This window comes from Grampus griseus (assembly GCF_964374135.1).
Source record: "Grampus griseus genome assembly, chromosome: 8".
Classification (NCBI taxonomy): domain Eukaryota; kingdom Metazoa; phylum Chordata; class Mammalia; order Artiodactyla; family Delphinidae; genus Grampus; species Grampus griseus.
This window is the reverse complement of record NC_139002.1, coordinates 61821620-61846650: the sequence shown is the minus strand read 5'-3', so window position 1 is coordinate 61846650 and position 25031 is coordinate 61821620. Positions and strand designations below refer to the sequence as shown.

At 42.2% G+C, this 25031-nt stretch overlaps 1 pseudogene across 1 annotated transcript; it reads right to left on the bottom strand.

The window, feature by feature from the left end:
- Positions 1–9342: 9342 nt before the first annotated feature.
- Positions 9343–11900, bottom strand: LOC309826101 (olfactory receptor 52M1-like; annotated as a pseudogene). Its single transcript has 2 exons — positions 11775–11900; positions 9343–9874 (listed from the first exon to the last, which is right to left on the bottom strand). The product of its transcript is annotated as an olfactory receptor 52M1-like (transcript).
- Positions 11901–25031: the final 13131 nt, after the last annotated feature.

Sequence of the window (25031 nt, the reverse complement as noted above, 5' to 3'; positions counted from 1 at the left end):
AATAAAGGGGGGTAGGAGAGTGTATCCACACAGATCCTGCTACCTGATCTTGGGTATTTATTCCTCCAATGGGAATCTGCCTCAGTGGGAATTGCCCTACCTGAACAAGAGTGGCTCCCTGGCTGAATTGGGTGCCCTGTCAGGTACAGGAGGGAGAGATCGTCCCTCTTTCCTCCAGGTTGTTTTCTCCTCCTTCAGCTCCCACCAGAGTTGGTAGGAGTGTGTCAGCACTATGGGATCAAGGTCCCTAGCCCCTGCTTCCCCATTCTGCTCTCCATGCAACAGTGGCAGTGCTGTAGGATCATTTGTTTGTTGAATTTGTTCATCTCTCAATTCCTGAGAATTGGGTAAAACTTTTAATATCTCCTTATTGGAAGGAATTTTTTTGTATCATAATTCTGTGCATGTTACATTTTCTCTGAATAGTCCCCCTTTGATGCAACATAATAAAAGCCTGTATATAAGAAACTTCACGCCATTTTCCTCCCATTTCACAAAATAGTTCTAGTTGAAAGATGGTGTTACAATTTAGAGAGCCATTAGGGGCTCCAGATCCTAAGGAGCACTGAGGCCAAGTAGTGTTACAAGAGAACACCATCTTATTTCTTTTCATTGGTGCATAACTAAAATTCCCAATTCCTCAAAATACACCTTAGTGGGCTACAAGGTGGAACAGAGGTCTGAGTACTCATTTTTAGTTGTTCACGGCTGATGCTGTCAAATATCAAGCAAGCAAGCAAATACAATGAGGTCTCTCAGGGTTACAGATTGCTTAGTGCAGTAGGGAATAATCCCAGCAAAATCAATGCCCCATCACAGACAGAGCCAAGTGACTAAGAGAAAAATACCCTGGTGCCAGTGCCTGTGAGCTCTACTACTTAACAGAGGCATCTCAACCAGCAAGTGCTTTGTTTCCTTCTCCACAAAATCAAAAGGATCATGGGCCAATGATGTCTGGCGGCAGCAAGCACTTGGTGCTGTCCATGAGGCAAAGGTGCCCGGGCATCTTCTGGACAGAACTTGAGAACTGCCACTAGCCAGGGGCCAATGTGCCATGGGCAAGATGCCCACTCAGGATGGTAGTGCCTTGTGGTCACCAAAACTGTTACCAAATGGATCTCAGTTTCACTCACCTGACACACAGCAAAGCCAATCTACTGACACTGGCTTGTGATAAAGGAAACTACAGTGTTTATTTGCAGAGCACCAAGCAAGAATAAGCAGCTAATGCTTAAAGGCCCCAATCTCTCCAATGAGTTTCAGGCAAGGGTTTTTAAAGAACAGAATTAAGGGTAAGGGTCTTAAGTGCATGATCAACTCATGTGTTCTTCTGATTAGTTGGGTCTTAAGCAACAAAGAGATATTTATGGGTCTTGAGCATCACTCTTCTTGCTCCCAATTGATGGGGTCTCCATGGCTGTGGTCAGCATTTTCCATCTGGTGGGGTCCTGGTTTCTGCAAAATGACTGAAGCATATGCATCAAATTGTTAGCTATATCCCTTGGGGAAAAGCTAGGAGTCCTGTGACTGTTTTATGGTGGAAGTCCTGTGACCGCTTTGTGGTTGACTGGTTGTTCAAATTATTACTTTTCTTGCTTAACTGTTTTTCGTTTTTCTGCATTTTCTTACTTCTCTAATTACTAAGTGCTCAAGGCTGCTCTTTGGAATTCAGAAGATCTAGGAAGGTTTTTTTTTTTTTTTTTTTTTTCAAACAAGCAGGGGGCATTGAAGAACTTGTATCTGGAAGTCCCAGTGGGTCCTGCTCAGTTTCAAATCTATAAATCTATGCCTTGATTAATCTGGCAAATCATTGCCCCTTGCATTTCCTGGTCAGAGTTTTCATTATAATCTTTGCCTTCCAGCTCTTTAAATTCTTCCAAACTGGGGTAAATAGAAGAGATGTGCTTGGGGCCCTTTAGGTCTATCCAATCTCTGGTAGTGCTGCATTAACACCTTTGTTTTACTCCATCATTGTCCACTTTATTTATTCTGTTTCTCAGTCACCTAAAGTTTCACTCTGCTAGAGTTCCTTGACACTCCCCTTTGTCTCTCCCCATTTTCTTAATTACTCTAACGTTCTTGGTATTAGTCAGATCCATACAAGGAAGCTGAGAGAGCAAATTATTGTTTAATTTTGTAGGAGTAAAGTTACATGAGATACGTATGCAAGAGGGGCCCCCTTAATTACAACATTTACCATACCTGGCTAATGGACATATTCAGGAGGTGAATATCCTGGTCATCATAAAGCCAATCCCACATGGTTTGCATGCAAAGCATATCAGCTGCTTCATCTGGGGTGTTCCATTTTGGCATTTATAGGGGGAGTTGGGAAGTTCCCCTCCTCAGGATAAACACTCTTTATAGTAGTGGCTTTATCCAGTCCACCAAGCTGGCTGTTCCCTCAGAAGTAACCTCCCATGTGTCTGGATCACAAACAGCTGTCTCATTGTTCAATAGTGAATTGCAGGTGCTGTATCAACACAAACATATGCTTGCATTCTGTAGCATTCAAATCCAAAGACACAGCCCCCTAACTGGTTGTTCTCACAATGCATTTTATTTTATTTATTTATTTATTTATTTTTTGCGGTACGCGGGCCTCTCACTGTTGCAGCCTCTCCCTCTGCGGAGCACAGCCTCCGGACGCGCAGGCTCAGCGGCCATGGCTCATGGGCCCAGCCGCTCCGCGGCATGTGGGATCCTCCCGGACCGGGGCACGAACCCGTGTCCCCTGCATTGGCAGGCGGACCCCCAACCACTGCACCACCAGGGAAGCCCTCACAATGCATTTTAGTAAAGATTCTTTAGTAAGTTGGTTCTGATCCACAAAGTAACAGTTCTTTGACACTATATCTTCTGTTTCAGTAGTTCCTTAGTTTTGTCCTTCTAAATTGACTAGCATCGTGGTGTGGTTATAGCTGGTATTTCTAACTACCTTCTTCCACTATTCGTTCTGTATTACCTTTACCTTCAGCAAGCACCTCAACTTGTCATTGTTCTTTACTTAGTAGAGTGACCCAAATCTTTATTCCTGAATAATATGGTCGATTAGCAGTCCTGCCTGAATTGGGTTGTTGGAGTTTTCCATTGACCTTAATCACAGGGCATGGTAATACCTAAGGAATCTCCTGTATATCCAGATACCTTCTTCCTTACTTCCATTGTGAAGTAGTAGACCAATTTCCCCTCGGTAGTAAAGATCAATCTTACCAGCCCACAGAGTAATTCCCTACTTTACCTTTTGATTCAGACATGAGCTCAAAGTGACTGGATGGCAATCTTAACTTTCAGTTCAATGGAATCATTGTGTCTCCTGGTAGAAGCTTTGAAACTAAGACTTCTAGGTCAACAAGGCATAAGGTTGTGGAAACAGCAAAAATTTTGCTAGTAGCTCACTAGGGGAAATAATGGTATCACTCCCATTTTATTCCTTTATTCCTAGACCTGTGAATCCTGGCTATGGGAGAAATAGTACCATATATTGGATGCTGATTCAGAGAATACGCAGCCTTCTGGAGAACCTTCTGCAGGCTTGCAAGGTATTGCTAACTAGCTGGTATTGTAACTGAGCCTTCAAAAGGCCATTCCATTGTCCTATAAATCCAGCTGCTTCAGGGTGGTGGGAAACATGGTAACACTAGTGAATTCCATGAGCAGGGACCCATTACTGTACTTCATTTGCTGTGAACCGAGTTCCTGTCGGAAACGATGGAATACCATGATGGTGGATAAGGCATTCTATATGTCCACAGATAAGTTTGGAAGAAGCATTGCATGCAGGGAAGGGAAAACCATATCCAGAATGTCTATTCCAATAAGAACAAAACACTGCCCCTTCCATGATGGAAGCAGTCTAGTGTAATCAACCTGTCGCACGGTAGCTGGCTCGTCACCTTGGGGAATGGTGCCATGTTGGAGACTTGGTGTTCATCTCTGCTACTGCCAGATTGGGCAGTCAGCAGTGACCATAGCCAGTTTGGCCTTGGTGAGTCCATATTACTGAGGTCATACATAACCTCCATCCCTGGCACCATGGCCACTTTGTTCATGACTCCATTGGGCAATGACAGGGGTGGCTAGGAAAAGAGACTGATTAATATCTATAGGACAGGTCATCCTATTCACCTGACTTTTAAATCCTCCTCTGCTGAGGTCATCCTTTGATGAGCATTCACATGGGGCACATCTTCATTTTTTTGCCCTTCCTGAGAAGTCTCTCATTTTCCCTAAATTTTCTTGTTACCAATTTTCTCATTATGTTCCTTCCAAGTCCCTGACTATCCAGCCAAACCATTGGCCACAGCCCATGAGTCAGTATATAATTGTGCCTCTGGCCATTTCTCCTTCCAAGCAAAAGAAAACAACCAGCTGTGCTGATCAAAGTTCTGCCCACAGAGGGATTTTTCTTCAGCACTTTCCTTTAGGGATGGCCCAGAAAGGGATTATAGGATGCAGCATCCATTTTTGGGTGGTACCTGCATATTGTACAGAACCTGCTATAAACTAGGTCCAAGTCTTAGGTTCCTCTGTAAACTGATCCTAGGGGACTCCTCATGAGGTCATAGCTGTAAGTATGGAGAAAGTGTAGCAGGAGTGCAGACAGTGGGCATTGGGGCCACTTCATGTAACTTGTGCCTTCAGGACCTGCTTGGGTCTGATCACATGTGTACCACTTCTCTTTGATGGAGTCCTGCTGTTCAAGCTCCACTTAATGGCTTGGTGAGTCAGATAAAACCCAGGTTAGGAAGGGACGCTCCAATCACATGGTCACTTGATGGCCCATGCTCAAGCATTCAGCCTCTACTAAGGCCCGGTAGTAGGCCAAGAGCTATTTCTTAAGTGGAGAGTAGTAATCCACAAAAGATGTCAGGGCTTTACTCCAAAATCCTAAGTCCCTCTACTGCAATTCATCTATAGGTGCCTGCCAAAGGCTCCAATCAGCGTGCCTATCTGCCTCTGATACTTCAAGCATCATTGGATCCTATGGCCCAGGTGGCAAGGGAGCTTGTTCAGCAGCCTGAGACTGCTGCAGATTCTATTGCCAGGCCCCAGTCAAAACTAGAAGCTTTGAGCGTCACTCGGTAAGTGGGCTGGAGTAACACACCCAAATGAGGAATATGTTGCCTCTTAAACCCCCCAAAGAAGGCCACTAGGCATTGTGGTTTTTTTTTTTTGGTTTTATAAGAGGCCAGATGCACCAACTTATCCTTCACCTTAGAAGGGATATCTCAACATGCTTCACACCACTGGACCCATAGAAGTTTTTTTTTAATTCATTTTATTCAAGTGTAGTTGATTTACAATGTTGTGTTAATTTCTGCTGTACAACAAAGTGATCCAGGTACATATATATGTGTATATATATATACATATATATACATGTATATATATATATTATTTTTCACGTCTTTTCCATTATGTTTTATTACAGGATATTGAGTATAGTTCCCTGCGCTATACAGTAGGACCTCCCTGTTTATCCATCTATGTATAATATTGTGCATCACCTAATCCCAGACTCCCACTCAATCCCTCCTCAATTTACCCTCCCTCTTGGCAACCTCAAGTCTGTTCTCTATATCTGTGAGTCTGTTTCTGTTTTGTAGATAAGTTCATTTGTGCCGTATTCTAGATACCACATATAAGTGATATCATATGGTATTTATCTTTCTCTTTGCGACTTACCTCAGTATGATAATCTCTAGGTTCATCCATGTTGCTGCAAATGACATTATTTCAGTCTTTTTTATGGCTGAGTAGTATTCCATTATATATATATGTGTGTGTATATATATCAATGAACGTTTAGATTGCTTCCATGTCTTGGCTATTGTGAATAGTGCTGCTATGAACATTGTGGTGCACATGTTTCTTTTTGAATAGAGTACTGTCCAGATAGGTGTCCAGGAGTGGGAGTGCTAGATCATATGGCAACTCTACTTTTAGTTTTTTGAGGAACCTCCATACAATTTTCCATAGTGGCTGCACCAATTTATAGTCCCACCAATAGTGTAGGAGGGTTCCCTACTCTCCACACCCTCTCCAGTGTTTGCTATTTGTAGACTTTTTAATGACAGCCATTCTGACTGGTGTGAGGTGGTACCTCACTGCAGTTTTGATTTGCATTTCTCTAGTGATTAGTGATGATGAGCATATTTTCATGTGCTTATTGGCCATGGCTGTGTCTTCTTTGGAGGATGTCTATTTTTTGACTGGGTTGGTATTTTTTGTTATCTGCACTTAGAACTTTGCTCATGTATTCTGTTCCAGGGTAAGGAAAAGAGAGCATCGCTAAGCTATGTATTGAGAGTTGTGACAGTTCCACAGCTTTCATTCTCAAAGTTCTGAGAGCAGTCTTTGAAGAGAGATCAGGGGCTGGATGGCAGTAATAATCAATAAACAGCCTATAATAGGAAAGACTTTCTTGAGCCAAATAGGACTGTAGCCCAGGAGACAGCCTCTCAGCTTCGAGAAACTGCTCAGTTGATGCATATTTCTGCATAGTCTTATATTCCTTGTTCTGATAAGGCATAAACATGATAGGGGGATGTTCCTTTAAAGTTTCAAAAGAGACAAACTGAGTATGTGTACAGTGAGACAGCAGGACCCTGGTGTCTGGGAAGGGAACCTTATTTTTGATGGAGTATTAACATGGATGCTATAGGCAAGGAGTTATTTATCCTTATCTTTAAAATGGACATTCTTTAGCTTAATGGTTAAAGAGCGTGTGCTGTGTGTTTGATAGGCCATGAATGAGTCTGTCTTAGTTCACAAAAAGTCAAGTTGAACCATGTATAAGCCAAAAAGACTTCCTCATACCTCAATATGTGAACATTTTCTCCATCAGGTTTATAATCATAACAGATATTAGCTTTCCCCACAGGACTGACTTGTGCACACGAGTTGAGGATTTTTCAGTGGGAGTTACCATAGTTGCATTAGAATGGGCCCTCTGAGGAGCAGGTGCCAACATTAAATTAGATGTGTCAGAGGTACACAGAGGGGAAATGCTCATGAAGGAAATGCTCATGAAGTAAGACACAGAGGGATCCTGAGGCTGGAAGAGCCATGAAATCACAAGCAGATCTGATCCGAGAGGGAGGGAGGAAAGAAGAGGAAGGTCTTAGGCTTTCGTGTATTTCTAAGAACACTTTGGCAAGGCTGCGTGTAAGTCTTGAGCCAAGGGAACTCATGAGAAATCCGGTCTCACACTCCAGTAGATTTGCCTTATTAGCGCTGTGCTCATCTATTGGTTGGAAGCCACTGGGGCTTAGCAATGCCATGAACTTGAGAGCACAATGATTGAGACTATCAGCCAAATATACTCCTTGCAGTCCAATCTGAAAAGCCTATTTTTTACGGTCTCCACATCCCTGCTTGCCTTGCACAGATCTCCTTCAGATTTTAGGAGCAGCTCCACCATAGTTACTGTGGGCCTGTCTTGCTAAGGGCAAAATGGAAAGGAAGGAAGGATGAGCTCTACAGCCCCAGTTTCTGAAATTTTGCTCAGATACAGCTGTTAATTCAGTTGATAGATTGCATCCTAAAGGATAGGACTGCAATTCTGTGAAGTGCTGCCTTTTGAACTGTGTTTTAGCTGTTTTTCGAAGACTGCTCTGGCATTCTGTGGGTCCAACTCCTTCTGGTTGGTGAAACTGGTAATGCTACCAGTGGATCCCATGGTTATGAGCCCTGTCCTGCATATCCTTCTCTGAAGAGTGTCTGTTCTTTCAGTACTATGTCAGATGGGATGTCCTGCCTATAATCAGGCATTCAGAAAGCCCTCAAAGAGAAGTGCTGGTCAAGGCTCTGTGGGAAAGAAAGGCAAATACATGCCCAGAATAGTATGTGTCATTGGTAGTGCAAACCACTGTACTTCCTAGGATTCAAGAGGCCCAGAGGAGTTGACTTGCCAGCAAGTGGCCTCCTTGAGGAATAACCCTAATATATCTGGGTTTCAGCATTGATGTCTATTGCTGACAGGCATTCCGAGGCAGCAGTCAACCTTGATCATGGGGCACCTACATGGCTGGGTCCACACGTAGTCTCCTTTGCTGCTACTGTTGCTCGTTCATAATGTTAAGTGACAGTGATACTTGTACCGTAGTCTGGACCTAAAACAGCCTTCTTGCTTTGGGCCCACTCAAAGCTATATTTCCATGTCTTTGGGTATATGGACTAAAGCAAGATTCCTAAGTGAGGGATACATTCTCTTCAGAATCCAAGGTGGCAGGCATTATGCTTTCTATCTGATAAAATATGTAAGATGAAGATCTTTTACTGATAATGATTTTTAACTATTGGCCCCCTAAAATTCACTGAAGTTCTAGGTTTTGAGTGTTAAGATTTGTCTCCTACCCTTTGGAGCATGTGTGTCTTACTAAGGCCTCTATTGTACTAAACACCTTTAGCTCATTTTGCCAGATCAACATGCCATCGATGGATGATGGTGGAGGTCCATAGGATGCCCAGTCATCTTTAAATTATGTTATGACACAGGAAGAGTTAACATGCCCTTGAGCAAACCGTATATGAGAACTATCTTCCACCCCCTGTTAATGGAAATTGTTTTTGGGATTTTATCATTAAGATGGAAAACAATACATTTGCCAAATTCTCCATGTACCTCTGCAGCATTTTTGACTCTTGGTGGAGAGAAGTGTTAGAGGTTATTTGGCCTTCCCAACTCTTTGGCTCTTACTCACAGGCCAGCAACACCACATGGAAGTTACTCAACCTACCAAGTACAGTCATTCTAACTATTCATTAAGTGACTGAGAACTGACTTCCTCCAAAACTTCAATTACTAACTAGACTCTGCTACCCAGAGTAGAACCCCAACTCTAATAGAGGGACCACGATTATGCTTTTGATTTCTGGGTGTCAGGGTCAACTGAAACTTTAACCTTCAATGCCTTGGTATTCCCCTCTTTTTAGTATAAAATTGCCTGAGTAAATGGCCAAAGTTATCTTATAGGAAGGTCTCAGGAAATCATCATGGCATATAATAAGCATGTTTTTTTCACAGTTCTTCCACTTAGGTATCCAGGTACCTCTTTAGTTACAGTCCTAGATCTTAACACTGGCACAGGTCTGGGAACTGAGCAAGAGACTGACTTTATTGGAGTGACCATCCTCAGCCTCCTCATCCTCCATTCTTGCCTTGTTCTATGAATGGTAAGCAGAGCCTTGCTGGATGCCCATCTATTTTGGCCCTTGGGACACAATATCCTATTAACTATCTTTAACACTCCCAGTGGGCCAAGCCCCTTTGATTTTCACCAGTTTTTAGAGTAATTTCAACCCTCTGGCTTGTTAAGTGCTTCCATCTGGCCTCTGCTATGGCAAGGGGACCACAGCCGTGTGCTCACAGTAGGAGTGGGAGATGACACAGGCTTTGTAAAGGGGCAGCTGCAGGTGGATCATCAGAGGCAGGGGTCCAATGTGGAATACACCCCAGAAGAGGCCAGCTAGCCCCAAACATCCCACCATAGTATGAGTGAGCACTGTGGTATGATGGAGTGGGTCGCAGATGGCTATGTAGTGGTCAAAAGCCATGGCAAGGAAGATGCCTTACTCAACCGTGGCAAAGCAGTGGATGAGGAACATTTGAGCCAAGGAGCCATCCAAGCCAATGTCAACAGCACCAAATCAGAAGATTCCCAGCAGTCTGGGAATAGTGGAAGTGAACAGAATGAACATCAATGATAGCCTCTAGGCACAGGAAGAAGTACATGGGCTGGTGCAGGTAGTGCTCCACCATTACCACAGCCAGAGTGGTGACATTCCCTTCCATGGCCACCAGGTATATGGAGCCAAAGGGGATGGAGAGCCAGATGTGCAGGGACTCCAATCCTGGAATGACAGTGAGCTGGGTGTTGAGCAGACATTATGAAAAGTGAGCGTGGCTAGTTATAAATGCACCTTCTCACTTGTATCTCAAAATGCAGTAGGACTTTTTTCTGGAAATAAAAGACAAGAATATTCGTAGGTCCTATAATAAGGAATAGGTTGTTGACTAGATAAGATTCTATAAACATTCCTCAAAGTCACAGAATAATGTCACAAGTTATTACTATGTGAAGATATCTACAGATTTTTCAAGCACAGGCCAGAATACGTATTTGAATGAAATGTATGAATATCTTTTTTGCAATATGACTCTCAAAGTAATGTTTTTGCATCAATGAAAGTGACCTAAGGTGGACAAGTAACTATTAAGTCATTTAACTCTTGTAGGTTGGCTATTAGGTATTTCTCAGAATCATATAAGCAGGATTCGGTGTGAGGGCTCCTTGATTAGAGATGCATTGATACTGAAAGATACAGTCTGGGACTCTAGATAGACCCCTGGGACTATCTAGACTCTATGGTAAGTCAAAGCTTAATCTTGGGGCCAGCATTAGCTATTGGATGAGCTGAAATATTTAATCTGCAGACCAAGATCACAAGGCAGATGCAAGCTGGTGAAGAAGACTCTCCAGGGGGTGGAACAAAAATGATTTCTGACAGGTGAGAGCTGATGATGGGAGGTCAGTTTGTGTCTGCCCAAAGGCAGATCCATGCAAGGGCTTACTGCTTTCTTGGAGGCTGAGTTGAGGATAAGATTCTAGAAGCAGAGAGGGTTCTCCCCAGGAGGGAAAAAATATAACATTGTAGAATAGCATGAAGCCTAGATGACCATTTGGCCAAAGAATTGGCCTTACTCAGAGTTCAGAGTAATTGGCTAATGGGGAGATGTATATTGAGAAAGACAACTTGGAAATAGTTTTATTTTTTTTTAGGATCTAAAGGATCATGCCAGAATGTGTTCCTATATACAATAGAAGAATGTCAGGGGAATAAGTATGTAAGAAGCTTTGTCTTCTACATCTTGAGCCTAGTTGGTTTGGATATAGCAAAGTAGCCAGTATCTGGCCTTTAGAATTTTTCAGATCTGATTTCATATCTTGGCAGTAGGAGCTTCAGGCAAATAACTTTATCCCATTAGTTAAATACAACTGACCTCATTCTACAACAAAATTAAGTAGTGTGTCCTAGAGAAGTCATGAGGATTGAATGAGAAGGCAGTGTCTGAGGAACAGTAACCCTAAGCTTTAGCTCTTTAGACAGTTGAGACTAATATGTAAAACCAAAGATACATTCAGTAAACTTCAAGAAACGTTGGAATGTCTCTCTCCAGGTAGCCAGGAGGATGCCACGAGGTGCCAGGCAACTCGTGTAAGCTGTTTGTAGTGACTTTATCCCACAGAATCCCTCTACTTGAGCTGGGATTTTCCTCCATCTCAAGGTTCTCATAGATGACTATGAATGAGAATAGAGAAAGTGTTGGCAGAAGCAGGAAAAAGGGAAGGTGAAAAGGCTGAGTTACTGGGGCTTGGAAAGAAAGAGTGCACAGGAATCAGCCTATGATTGAGGTGAGGAGGTGGGGTGAGGCAAGGCTTTAGGCTGGGGGGACCCTGTTTTTGTTTCTTACCCTTTGTGTTGCTTATTCTCCATCTGTTCTCCATCTATTCCGCCTGATCTCTGTTCTCTGTCCCCAGAAGTTGACATCTATGGAGTACTGCTTTTCTTTTTCCCTCCAGTTTCTAGGTGGGCTCAGCCCATGTGACGCAGGAGATGAGGGTGAGACTAGACATCAAGAACTTATTCCCCAGTCCCTTTCTGCCAGGCACACTTGGCAGTGCTGTGATTTTCTACCAAAGACCACAGCTCCTGAAAAGTGACACCCCGCCCCACACTTGTGTTCTGGCAACTGCATCTTGCCTTACCTGGTAGGCCTGAGTTAGGTGATGCTGCTCCCTGGGGTTAGTCCTGGGCCTCCACCATCCCTTGTCAGTTTTCTTAACCCTTCCCAGGCCTCTGTAGATGGTCTCTTCAGTTGCCCCCTTGACCATGCCACTTCTTCTTTGGATATATCAGACCAGATCCCAATAGTGTACAGTCTTCACCAGTATCATCGCTTGAAAACTTGCCTGCTTCCTCAGAAGGACACATCTGAAAGTGGACAACTTCACAGAACTAGTTCCAAAGACAAAAGAGTTGTAATCTCATTGTGGTCAAGTGCTAAATGATCTTGACCACGCTGTCTACATTTACATTTAAAGGGGTCTTGTCTACTTTACCCCACTAAGCAAAATTGTAATCATGCAAAGAAATGTCTTACTCCAGAAAAGGGAAAATTTTTGAATAGAAAAATCAGCGGAACTTGGCAAATGAATTTGTCTTCTGTTCTGATACTTGTCCCACTTACAGTGGTTACCTTCCTCCTGTGATAGACACTGAAACATCTTGCACACTATCTTCCCTTCTGATGTTGAGTCTCATCACTACTGAGCCACACCCTGGGGCAGTGGTTCCCCTCTACGTTTGGGCAGAGTAGTCATGTTACAGGAGGATCTCACAGACCAAATTACATAAGAGGCTAAATCTATACCTAGTGAATTATTGGCATAAGAAGTGATTTCTCTTGAAAGTAGGCAGACCTCTACTACGTTCTGGACCTTATTAGATCCATGTCTAATGTTCCCCTTCCTATGAACTGGCCTCAAGCCCTGGAGTTAGGTAGATTTGATTTTTATCCCTCTTTCCTTCCTCATACCTAACAACACACAGAGCTGTTTTCATGATGGACATTCCATCTCCATCTCGTCTCTTCCTCTTCCTCTTCCTGTCCATCTCCAGGAACATATGAAACTGAAAACTGTACCCACGACTGGGGGGATGCACTTCAACTGCTGGGTGGAGGTGGCTGAGCTTTGGGACTAGATTTGGTGACCATTATTCTTTCTAAGATCCTAACACACCTTAACTTATGCCTCCCTAGTCAGAAGCCCAGCCCTCACACCTTAAACACAATCGAAGGAGGCTACAGGACAGCTCCCACCTGACCTGTATCCAAGTACATTTACCAACACCAGCCACTATTATTACCATTCTAACCCTGCTCACTACCTTCCTATGGGGCTGAATTTTGCCATTTCCCAACTCTGTCAAGTTATTTTGTCCCTGTTAACTACCGATGTTCTTTCCTGGTGTTTGAATAGAGTATTCTCACCTTCCTCACCTAGATGACCCTTACAGATGCATAATTCCACAGCTTAGGTATCACCCTAAACAGGCCTGTCTTTGTACTGCACACAAATAGTAATATGGATTGCCTGCTTACCTGCGTGTTTCCCTGAACAGAATATAAGTTTCATGAGAGTAGGGAGCATGTTTATCTCATTCTCTGTTGTAACACTTATGCTAGCACGGTGCCTGGCTATGTTAAATAAAAATAAAATATCATGCCTTTTTAAAGCACCTGGAGGTATTTTGGAGGATCCTGTATTGGCTAGTGAACTAGAGTCCTCTTCATCCTCCTTGTGTGTGACTCTATGTGGACTCCACTCTTTCTAAGTCACCTTCCAAGAGAATTCCTTCCTTTTGGGTCTTGGAGACTTATACAGGATCATGATCTAAAGTTGGATGCCCAGGAGTCCCAAGTCTGCTCCTCCTTATGAGTTGGGAATGCTTACTGATGACTTTTACTCCTTTTCTAGATTCTCCTTGTAAGATGCTCTTACCTGGGATGGGTAGTGTCAACAAGAACCTGGGGCTCTGCAAATGCCTCTGAGGCCTGTCACTTATAAGCATTCTGTTCAGGGGTAAAGGGAATTTCATTTCTAACCTTCCCATCATCTCAGTGGAGAAGGAAAATAGCAGGCTTTGTCCCACAGAATGGACACAGATTCTAAAACTGAACAGTTATCTGCAGTATGTCAGGGTTGGTCCATAGAGGTCTGGATCTATGTAGGGGAGACTTCTTATTTGAACCATGATCCCTTGGGTCCAAGTCCTGCTCTTGCTTGTTCTCCAACCTCCCTGTAGTCTACAGCTAGTCTAAGGACACCAAGTAGAAATCAGAAAGGCTTTTCTAGAGGAGGGATGAAGAATCTTCTTGGGATTAGAGCTCAGTCTGGCTGTCAATCTCTAAGGAAGTTTGATATCCTTACAGCACTTGGAGATGGTGGTAGAGTCCTGAATTAACTTCAAGACAGACAAGTGGGGGCTTCCCTGGTGGTGCAGTGGTTGAGAATCTGCCTGCCGATGCAGGGGACACGGGTTCGTGCCCTGGTCCGGGAAGATCCCACATGCCGCAGAGCAGCTGGGCCCGTGAGCCATGGATGCTGGGCCAGCGCGTTCAGAGCCTGTGCTCCGCAACGGGAGAGGCCACAACAGTGAGAGGCCCACGTCATGCAAAAAAAAAAAAAAAAGACAAGTGGCTATTACCTACAAATGAGATAGTGCAGGTTTTTCCCTCATTCTGCTTTACATTGTAAGAGAAGGACCCCAGAGACTTGAGTAGAGCAGTGCATCTCCTTTAAATCTTTCTGAACCTAAACTTCCCAACCTAAAATCCCATTTCTTAGAAAGGAGGAAAACTTTTCTGTTTGGCTTATCCCCTGGTGTGTCCTAATGGGCTTGTCATGGGTTGTGGGGCATCACGCTTTAGGACATGTGACAAGACATGGGCTTTGAAGCTGAAAAGGCTTGAGTTTGCAAGCCAGCTTGGTTACATACTCACTGTGTAAACTTGAACAAATTGTTTCATACTCAATTATTCAAGCATAAAATAGGAATAATACCTATCTCTGGGTAGCTCTCATAATTGAGATACTGTATAAAAACGGACCAGTAAGGAAACATACCAGGTGCTGAAACAGCATTGTTATTACCATCACTGCTGTTTTTGCTTCTGGGAGGGGTTAAGACTGAGACAGACATCCTTAATCGTTTCCCTCAGACCAGGAGCCAATGTCAGGGCAGGGGTTAATGAACTAGAATCAATACAGAAATAATCTAATTTTTACTTCTACGCCCTTTCCAGAGGATTCTACTTCTCTCGCACCTCAGGAGAAGCTAGGAACTTCTAAAAGCTTGCTACCTGCTCCCCAATCTTAAATGATATATTCTATGTAAAACTGCTTGTGGTTGCTGAAATATACAGGGTAATTTCTTGCTCCAATGCCTGTGAACGTGTTATACCCTCAGCCCAGTAAAAGGAGGAATTTCATTCCATACAGATTCATATCTAGCTTTCGAAATTTGGGTCAGTAATCACCTTGTCCAAATGATGAGCTCTGCCTTTTAGATTTTAATATATGAGCTATGTTTCTCTGTACTGGATCACTTCCATGTTATTTATTTATTTGATATTTACTATTTATTTTTACATCTTTATTGGAGAATAATTGCTTTACAATGCTGTGTTAGTTTCTGCTTTATAACAAAGTGAATCAGTTATACCTATACATATGTTCCCATATCTCTTCCCTCTTGCGTCTCCCTCCCTCCCACCCTCCCTATCCCACCCCTCCCGGCGGTCAAAAAGCACCAAGCTGATCTCCCTGTGCTATGCGGCTGCTTCCCACTAGATGTCTACCTTAAGTTTGGTAGTGTATATATGTCCATGCCTCTCTCTCGCTTTGTCACAGCTTACCCTTCCCCCTCCACATATCCTCAAGTTGGTTCTCTAGTAGGTCTGTGTCTTTATTCCTGTCTTAATCCTAGGTTCTCCATGACATTTTTTCTTAAATTCCATATATATGTGTTAGCATACGGTATTTGTCTTTCTCTTTCTGACATACTTCACTCTGTATGACAGACTTTAGGTCTACCCAACTCATTACAAATAGCTCAATTTCGTTTCTTTTTATGGCTGAGTAGTATTCCATTGTATATATGTGCCACATCTTCTTTATCCATTCATCCGATGATGGACGCTTAGGTTGTTTCCATCTCCGGGCTATTGTAAATAGAGCTGCAATGAACATTTTGGTACATGACTCCTTTTGAATTATGGTTTTCTCAGGGTATATGCCCACTAGTGGGATTGCTGGGTCATATGGTAGTTCTATTTGTAGATTTTTAAGGAACCTCCATACTGTTCTCCATAGTAGCTGTACCAATTCACATTCCCACAAGCAGTGCAAGTGTGTTCCCTTTTCTCCACACCCTCTCCAGCATGTATTGTTTCTATATTTTTTGATGATGGCCATTCTGACTGGTGTGAGATGATATCTCATTGTAGTTTTGATTTGCATTTCTCTAATGATTAATGATGTTGAGCATTCTTTCATGTGTTTGTTGGCAGTCTGTATATCTTTGGAGAAATGTCTATTTAGGTCTTCTGCCCATTTTTGGATTGGTTTGTTTGTTTTTTTGCTATTGAGCTGTATGGGCTGCTTGTAAATTTTGCAGATTAATCCTTCGTCAGTTGCTTCACTTGCAACTATTTTCTCCCATTCTGAGGGTTGTCTTTTGGTCTTGTTTCTGGTTTCCTTTGCTGTGCAAAAGCTTTGACGTTTCATTGGGTCCCATTTGTTTATTTTTGTTTTTATTTCCATTTCTCTAGGAGGTGGGTCAAAAAGGATCTTGCTGTGATTTATGTCATAGAGTGTTCTGCCTATGTTTTCCTTTAAGAGTTTGATAGTGTCTGGCCTTACATTTAGGTCTTTAATCCATTTTGAGTTTATTTTTGTGTATGGTGTTTGGGAGTGTTCTAATTTCATTCTTTTACATGTACCTGTCCAGTTTTCCCAGCACCACTTATTGAAGAGGCTGTCCTTTCTCCACTGTATATTCCTGCCTCGTTTATCAAAGATAAGGTGACCATGTGTGCACAGGTTTATCTCTGGGCTTTCTATCCTGTTCCATTGATCTATATTTCTGTTTTTGTGCCAGTACCATAGTGTCTTGATTACTGTACCTTTGTAGTATAGTCTGAAGTCGGAGCCTGATTGCTCCAGCTCCGTTTTTCGTTCTCAAGATTGCTTTGGCTGTTCGGGGTCTTTTGTGTTTCCATACAAATTGTGAAATTTTTTGTTCTAGTTCTGTGAAAAATGCCATTGGTAGTTTGATAGGGATTGCATTGAATCTGTAGATTGCTTTGGGTAGTAGAGTCATTTTCACAATGTTGATTGTTCCAATCCAAGAACATGGTATATCTCTCCATCTATTTGTATCATCTTTAATTTCTTTCATCAGTGTCTTATAATTTTCTGCATACAGGTCTTTTGTCTCCATAGGTAGGTTTATTCCTAGATATTTTATTCTTTTGCTGCAAGGGTAAATGCTAATGTTTTCTTGATTTCACTCTCAGATTTTTCATCATTAGTGTATAGGAATGCAAGAGATTTCTGTGCATTAATTTTGTATCCTGCTACTTTGCCAATTTCATTCATTAGCTCCAGTAGTTTTCTGGTAACATCTTTAGGATTCTCTATGTATAGTATCATGTCATCTGCAAACAGTGAAAGCTTTACTTCTCCTTTTCCCATTTGGTTTCCTTTTCTTTTCTGATTGCAGTGGCTAAAACTTCCAAAACGATGTTGAATAAGAGGGGTGAGAGTGGGCAACCTTGTCTTGTTCCTGATCTTAGTGGAAATGCTTTCAGCTTTTCACCATTGAGGATGATGTTGGCTGTGGGTTTGTCATATATGGCCTTTATTATGTTGAGGTAAATTCCCTCTATGCCTACTTTCTGGAGGGTTTTTATCATAAGTGGGTGTTGAATTTTGTCGAAAGCTTTCTCTGCATCTATTGAGATGACCATATGGTTTTTCTCCTTCAATTTGTTAATATGGTGTATCACATTGATTGATTTGCGTATACTGAAGAATCCTTGCATTCCTGGAATAAACCACCCTTGATCATGGTGTATGATCCTTTCAATGTGCTGTTGGATTCTCTTTGCTAGTATTTTGTTGAGGTTTTTTGCATCTATGTTCATCAGTGATATTGGCCTGTAGTTTTCTTTCTTTGTGACACCCTTGTCTGGTTTTGGTATCAGGGTGATGGTGGCCTCGTAGAATGAGTTTGGGAGTGTTCCTCCCTCTGCTATATTTTGGAAGACTTTGAGAAGGGTAGGTGTTAGCTCTTCTCTAAATGTTTGATAGAATTCGCCTGTGAAGCCATCTGGTCCTGGGCTTTTGTTTGTTGGAAGATTTTTAATCACAGTTTCAATTTCAGTGCTTGTGATTGGTCTGTTCATATTTTCTATTTCTTCCTGATTCAGTCTTGGCAGGTTGTGCATTTCTAAGAATTTGTCCATTTCTTCCAAGTTGTACATTTTATTGGCATAGAGTTGCTTGTAGTAACTCATGATTCTTTGTATTTCTGCAATGTTGGTTGCTACTTCCCCTTTTTCATTTCTAATTGTATTGATTTGAGTCTTCTCCCTTTTTTTCTTGATGAGTCTGGCTAATGGTTTATCAATTTTGTTTATCTTCTCAAAGAACCAGCTTTTAGTTTTATTGATCTTTGCTATCATTTCCTTCATTTCTTTTTCATTTATTTCTGATCTGATCTTTATGATTTCTTTCCTTCTGCTAACTTTGGGGTTTCTTGGTTCTTCTTTCTCTAATTGCTTTAGGTGCAAGGTTAGGTTGTTTATTTGAGATGTTTCCTGTTTCTTAAGGTAGGATTGTATTGCTATAACCTTCCCTCTTAGAACTGCTTTTGCTGCATCCCATAGCTTTTGGGTCGTCGTGTCTCCATTGTCATTTGTTTCTAGGTATTTTTTGATTTCTTCAGTGATCACTTCGTTATTAAGTAGTGTATTGTTTAGCCTCCATGTGTTTGTATTTTTTACAGATCTTTTCCTGTAATTGATATCTAGCCTCATAGCATTGTGGTCGGAAAAGATACTTGATACAATTTCAATTTTCTTAAATTTACCAAAGCTTGATATGTGACCCAAGATATGATCTATCCTGGAGAATGTTCCATGAGCACTTGAGGAAAATGTGTATTCTTTTGTTTTTGGATGGAATGTCCTATAAGTATCAATTAAGTCCATTTTGTTTAATGTATCATTTAAAACTTGTGTTTCCTTATTTATTTTCATTTTGGATGATCTGTCCATTGGTGAAAGTGAGGTGTTAAAGTCCCCTACTATGAATGTGTTACTGTCGATTTCCCCTTTTATGGCTGTTAGTATTTGCCTTATGTATTGAGGTGCTATGTTTGGTGCATAAATATTTACAGTTGTTATATCTTCTTGGATCGATCCCTTGATCATTATGTAGTGTCCTTCTTTGTCTCTTCTAATAGTCTTTATTATAAAGTCTACTTTGTCTAATATGAGAATTGCTACTCCAGCTCTCTTTTGGTTTCCATTTACATGGAATATCTTTTTCCATCCCCTCACATTCAGTCTGTATGTGTCTCTAGGTCTGAAGTGGGTCTCTTCTAGACAGCATATATATGGGTCTTGTTTTTTTATCCATTCAGCCAGTCTGTGTCTTTTGGTGGGAGCATTTAATCCATTTACATTTAAGGTAATTATCGATATGTATGTTCCTATTCCCATTTTCTTAATTGTTTTGGGTTTGTTATTGTAGGTCTTCACCTTCTCTCATGTTTCTTGCCTAGAGAAGATTCTTTAGATTTGTTGTAAAGCTGGTTTGGTGGTGCTGAACTCTCTAAGCTTTTGCTTGTCTGTAAAGGTTTTAATTTCTCCATCAAATCTGAATGAGATCCTTGCTGGGTAGAGTAATCTTGGTTGTAGGTTTCTCTCCTTCATCACTTTAAATATATGTCCTGCCACTCCCTTCTGGCTTGTAGAGTTTCTACTGAAAGGTTAGCTGTTAACCTTATGGGGATTACCTTGCGTGTTATTTGTTGTTTTTCCCTTGCTGCTTTTAATATGTTTTCTTTGTATTTAATTTTTGACAGTTTGATTAATATGTGTCTTGGCATGTTTCTCCTTGGATTTATCCTGTATGAGACTCTCTGTGCTTCCTGGACTTGATTAACTATTTCCTTTCCCATATTAGGGAAGTTTTCAACTATAATCTCTTCAAATATGTTCTCAGTCCCTTTCTTTTTCTCTTCTTCTGGAACCCCAATAATTCGAATGTTGGTGCGTTTAATGTTGTCCCAGAGGTCTCTGAAACTGTCCTCAGTTTTTTTTCATTCTTTTTTCTTTATTCTGCTCTGCAGTAGTTATTTCCACTATTTTATCTTCCAGGTCACTTATCCGTTCTTCTGCCTCAGTTATTCTGCTATTGATCCCTTCTAGAGTGTTTTTAATTTCATTTATTGTGTTGTTCATCGTTGCTTGTTTCATCTTCAGTTCTTATACGTCCTTGTTATATGTTTCTTGCATTTTCTCTATTCTATTTCCAAGATTTTGGATCATCTTTACTATCATTATTCTGAATTCTATTTCAGGTAGACTGCCTATTTCCTCTTCATTTGTTAGGTCTGGTGGGTTTTTATCTTGCTCCTTCATCTGCTGTGTGATTTTCTGTCTTATCATTTTGCTTATCTTACTGTGTTTGGGGTCTCCTTTTGGCAGGCTGCAAGTTTGTAGTTCCCGTTGTTTTTGGTGTCTGTCCCCAGTGGCTAAAGTTGGTTCAGTGGCTTGTGTTGGCTTCCTGGTGGAGGGGACTTGTGCCTGTGTTCTGCTGGATGAGGCTAGATCTTGTCTTTCTGGTGGGCAGGTCCACGTCTGGTGGTGTGTTTTGGGGTGTCTCTGGACTTATTATGATTTTCGGCAGCCTCTCTGCTAATGGGTGGGATTGTGTTCCTGTTTTGCTAGTTGTTTGGCATAGGGTGTCCAGCACTGTAGTTTGCTGGTCGTTGAGTGAAGCTGGATGTTGGTGTTGAGATGGAGATCTCTGGGAGATTTTTGCCGTTTGATATTACGTGGAGCTGGGAGGTCTCTTGTGGACCAGTGTCCTGAAGTTGGCTCTCCCACCTCAGAGGCACAGCACTGACTCCTGGCTGCAGCACCAAGAGCCTTTCATCCACACGGCTCAGAATAAAAGGGAGAAAATGTAGAAAGTAAGAAAGAAAAGAAAAGAAAGTTATTAAAATAAAAAATAATTATTAACAAAAATATATTTTTAAAGGTAAAGAAAAAAAGGACGGATAGAACCCTAGGACAAATGGTGAAAGCAAAGCTGTACAGACAAAATCTCACCCAGAAGCATACACACACACTGACAAAAAGAGGAAAAGGGGAAAAACTAATAAATCTTGCTCTCAGAGACCACCTCCTCAATTTGGGATGATTCGTTGTCTATTCAGGTATTCCACAGATGCAGGTACATCAAGTTGACGGTGGAGATTTAATGCGCTGCTCCTGAGGCTGCTGGGAGAGATTTCCCTTTCTCTTCTTTCTTCGCGCAGCTCCCGGGGCTCAGTTTTGGATTTGGCCCCGGCTCTGCGTGTAGGTCGCCGGAGGACGTCTGTTCTTCGCTCAGACAAGACGGGGTTAAAGGAGCAGCTGCTTCAGGGGCTCTGGCTCACTCAGGCCGTGGGAAGGGAGGGGTACGGATGCAGGAAGAGCCTATGGCTGCAGAGGCCAGCGTTTGGTTGCATCAGCCTGAGGCGTGCTGTGCGTTCTCCTGGGGAAGTTGTCCCTGGATCCCGGGACCCTGGCAACGGCGGGCTACACAGGCTCCCGGGAGGGGAGGTGTGGAGAGTGATCTGTGCTCGAACCCAGGCTTCTTGGTGACTCTAGAAGCAGCCTTAGCGTCTCACGCCCATCTCTGGAGCTCCTTTAAGCAGCGCTCTTAATCCCCTCTCCTCGCACACCAGGAAACAAAGAGGGAAGAAAAAGTCTCTTGCCTCTTCGACAGCTCCAGACTTTTCCCCGGACTCCCTCCCGGCTAGCTGTGGTGCACTAACCCCCTGCAGGCTGTGTTCACGCCGCCAGCCCCAGTCCTCTCCCTGCGCTCTACCGGAAGCCCGAGCCGCAGCTCTCAGCCCCGCGCGCCACATGGGTGAGCAGACAAGCCTCTCTGGCTGGTGAGTGCTGGTCGGCACCGATCCTCTGTGCGGGAATCTCTCCGCTTTGCCCTCCGCACCCCTGTTGCTGTGCTCTCCTAAGCTTTCCCCGCTCCGCCACCTGCAGTCTCCGCCCACGAAGGGGCTTCCTAGTGTGTGGAAACCTTTCCTCCTTCACAGCTCCCTCCCACTAGTGCAGGTCCTGTCCCTATCCTTTTGTCTCTGTTTATTCTTTTTTCTTTTGCCCTACCCAGGTACGTGGGGAGTTTCTTGCCTTTTGGGAGGTCTGAGGTCTTCTGCCAGCGTTCAGTAGGTGTTCAGTAGGAGTTGTTCCACATGTAGATGTATTTCTGATGTATTTGTGGGGAGGAAGGTGATCTTCGCGTCTTACTCTTCCGCCGTCTTCCCCGTCTCCACCTCTTGCATGTTATTTAGAAATAAGTATTCAGTAAATCAGTGCATTTAAATTGAAGGCTAAAATAAGGCTTCTCTCTTTAACTTGATTTTATGGACCAACTCAAAACAACCTCTCAATTGATGCAGAGGTATAAGATGTGCAGAAGAGCATTAGAAATTAACTTTCTTCACCTTAAATATATATTAAATCAGATGTGTATTCAGCCTTGGAAGCAGAGATGAATCAGAAGCAAACATTATCTGTGCTCATTCTAACACTGTCCAGAAGAGGGCATCCTGGCACAAGCATGAGATACCAATGGCTGACTGAGCTCTACAGAACAAAGGAAAGCATCAAGCTTGGTGTCAATAAATATCTTAATCCTTCTTTTGACTGTGCCAATTCAGGGTTAATTAGATAAGACAAACCTATCTTGCAACCTAGCTTCCGATGTAGGTCAGTCAAAGCTGAAGAGAATGTGCTCCTTCAGGCCAACATAATGATACCAGCAACCCCAAATATGTAGCTCCATTTCTGTTTATAAATTGAATACTGCATTTCTGGTTTATACCCTTACCAATGAGTTGTTACTCTTGCTCTGAAATAAGCCAGTGTTCATGCACAACTCTGGTGTATGAACAGAACCCTGAGCTTGTTAGACCAGGGAATGAAATGATTAGAAGGGAAAAAATACTTGCGTGAAATGAAAATTCATCTTCTCTGAAGCTAGAAGATTAATTCTCATTCAAAATAGGAATACGGATGCTCGGTATAGGTAAAGCATTTTTTCAGATTCATGGCTTACAAGTGTTAGAGCTGGGGTATTGAATCAAACCTGAACTCATCCTTTGTTTGAGGGAAGTGGTACACCACAGTGGTTAAGAGCATAGACATGAGCCCACATCTGTCTGCTTCTAACTGCTAGTACTGACACTAGACATGTGTCCTGGACCAAGTTATTCCTATACCTGAATTCTTTATCCCCATCTCTTCTTGATACCCACCCCTGAGTTTCACCTCTTTTGTGAGCTTTCCCACATTCTTTAGCCCTGTATCTGGCTCCCTGTACTTATAATGAATTCCCTGTACCTCCTTCATCCTACCCATAAATTTTCTCTGAGCCTGAACCCATCCAATCCCTAGCCTCCCCATATCCACTCTTATGTAGGGTATTGACAGTCTACTCCGTTCTGTGTTTTCCACACATGGGAGGATTTTGTTAGAACCTAAAACAACCATGGATATACAATTAGATGGGAATCCCCTTGTGATATACATCCTCATAGACATTCGTATTTGGCTAGATACCACTTGGAAATGTCAGTTAATTTGTGTGTCAGAATGACCTGGCAAGTGTTAGGTTGTATTATCCTAATTTAAAAATACCTTCTGTTCTTAGCCATTGAATGAAATCCCTATCCCAGCATCACCAAGTACTCCTCTTGTCTTATGTTCTCATCCCCTTGTTGCCTTGTGCTGCTATACTTTGGTTCCTCGGCTATCATCTCCTGAAGATTTTTCCTTTTTACTAAAAGGAAATGTATAACAATACAATAGGTAGCTAATGCTCAAAGGACCCAAACTCCCCAGTGGCTTTCAGGTAAGTTTTTATTTTTCTTCTTTTTTTAAACATCTTTATTAGAGTATACTTGCTTTAAAATGGTGTGTCAGTTTCTGCTTTATAACAAAGTGAATCAGTTATACATATACATATGTCCCCATATCTCTTCCCTCTTGCATCTCCCTCCCTCCCACCCTCCCTAACCCACCGCTCTAGGTGGTCACAAAACACTGAGCTGATCTCCCTGTGCTATGCAGCTGCTTCCCACTAGCTATCTGTTTTACGTTTGGTAGTGTATATATGTCCATGCCACTCGCTCACTTTGTCCCAGCTTACCCTTCCCCCTCCCCATATCCTCAAGTCCGTTCTCTAGTAGGTCTGTGTCGTTATTTGTATCTTACCCCTAGGTTCTTCATGACATTTTTTATCTTAAATTCCATATATATGTGTTAGCATATGGTATTTGTCTTTCTCTTTCTGACTTACTTCACTCTGCATGACAGACTCTAGGTCTATCGACCTCATTACAAATAGCTCAAATTCGTTTCTTTTTATGTCTGAGTAATATTCCATTGTATATATGTGCCACAACTTCTTCATCCATTCATCTGATGATGGACGCTTAGGTTGTTTCCACCTCCGGGCTATTGTAAATAGAGCTGCAATGAACATTTTGGTACATGACTCTTTTTGAATTATGGTTTTCTCAGGGTATATGCCCACTAGTGGGATTGCTGGGTCATATGGTAGTTCTATTTGTAGTTTTTTAAGGAACCTCCATGCTGTTCTCCATAGTGGCTGTACCAATTCACATTCCCACCAGCAGTGCAAGTGTGTTCCCTTTTCTCCACACCCTCTCCAGCATGTATTGTTTCTATATTTCTTGGTGATGGCCATTCTGACTGGTGTGAGATGATATCTCATTGTAGTTTTGATTTGCATTTCTCTAATGATTAATGATGTTGAGCATTCTTTCATGTGTTTGTTGGCAGTCTGTATATCTTCTTTGGAGAAATGTCTATTTAGGTCTTCTGCCCATTTTTGGATTGGGTTTTTTGTTTTTCTCTTATTGAGCTGCATGAGCTGCTTGTAAATTTTGCAGATTAATCCTTTGTCAGTTGCTTCATTTGAAACTATTTTCTCCCATTCTGAGGGTTGTCTTTTGGTCTTGTTTATGGTTTCCTTTGCTGTGCAAAAGTTTGAACTTTCATTAGGTCCCATTTGTTTATTTTTGTTTTTATTTCCATTTCTCTAGGAGGTGGGTCAAAAAGGATCTTGCTGTGATTT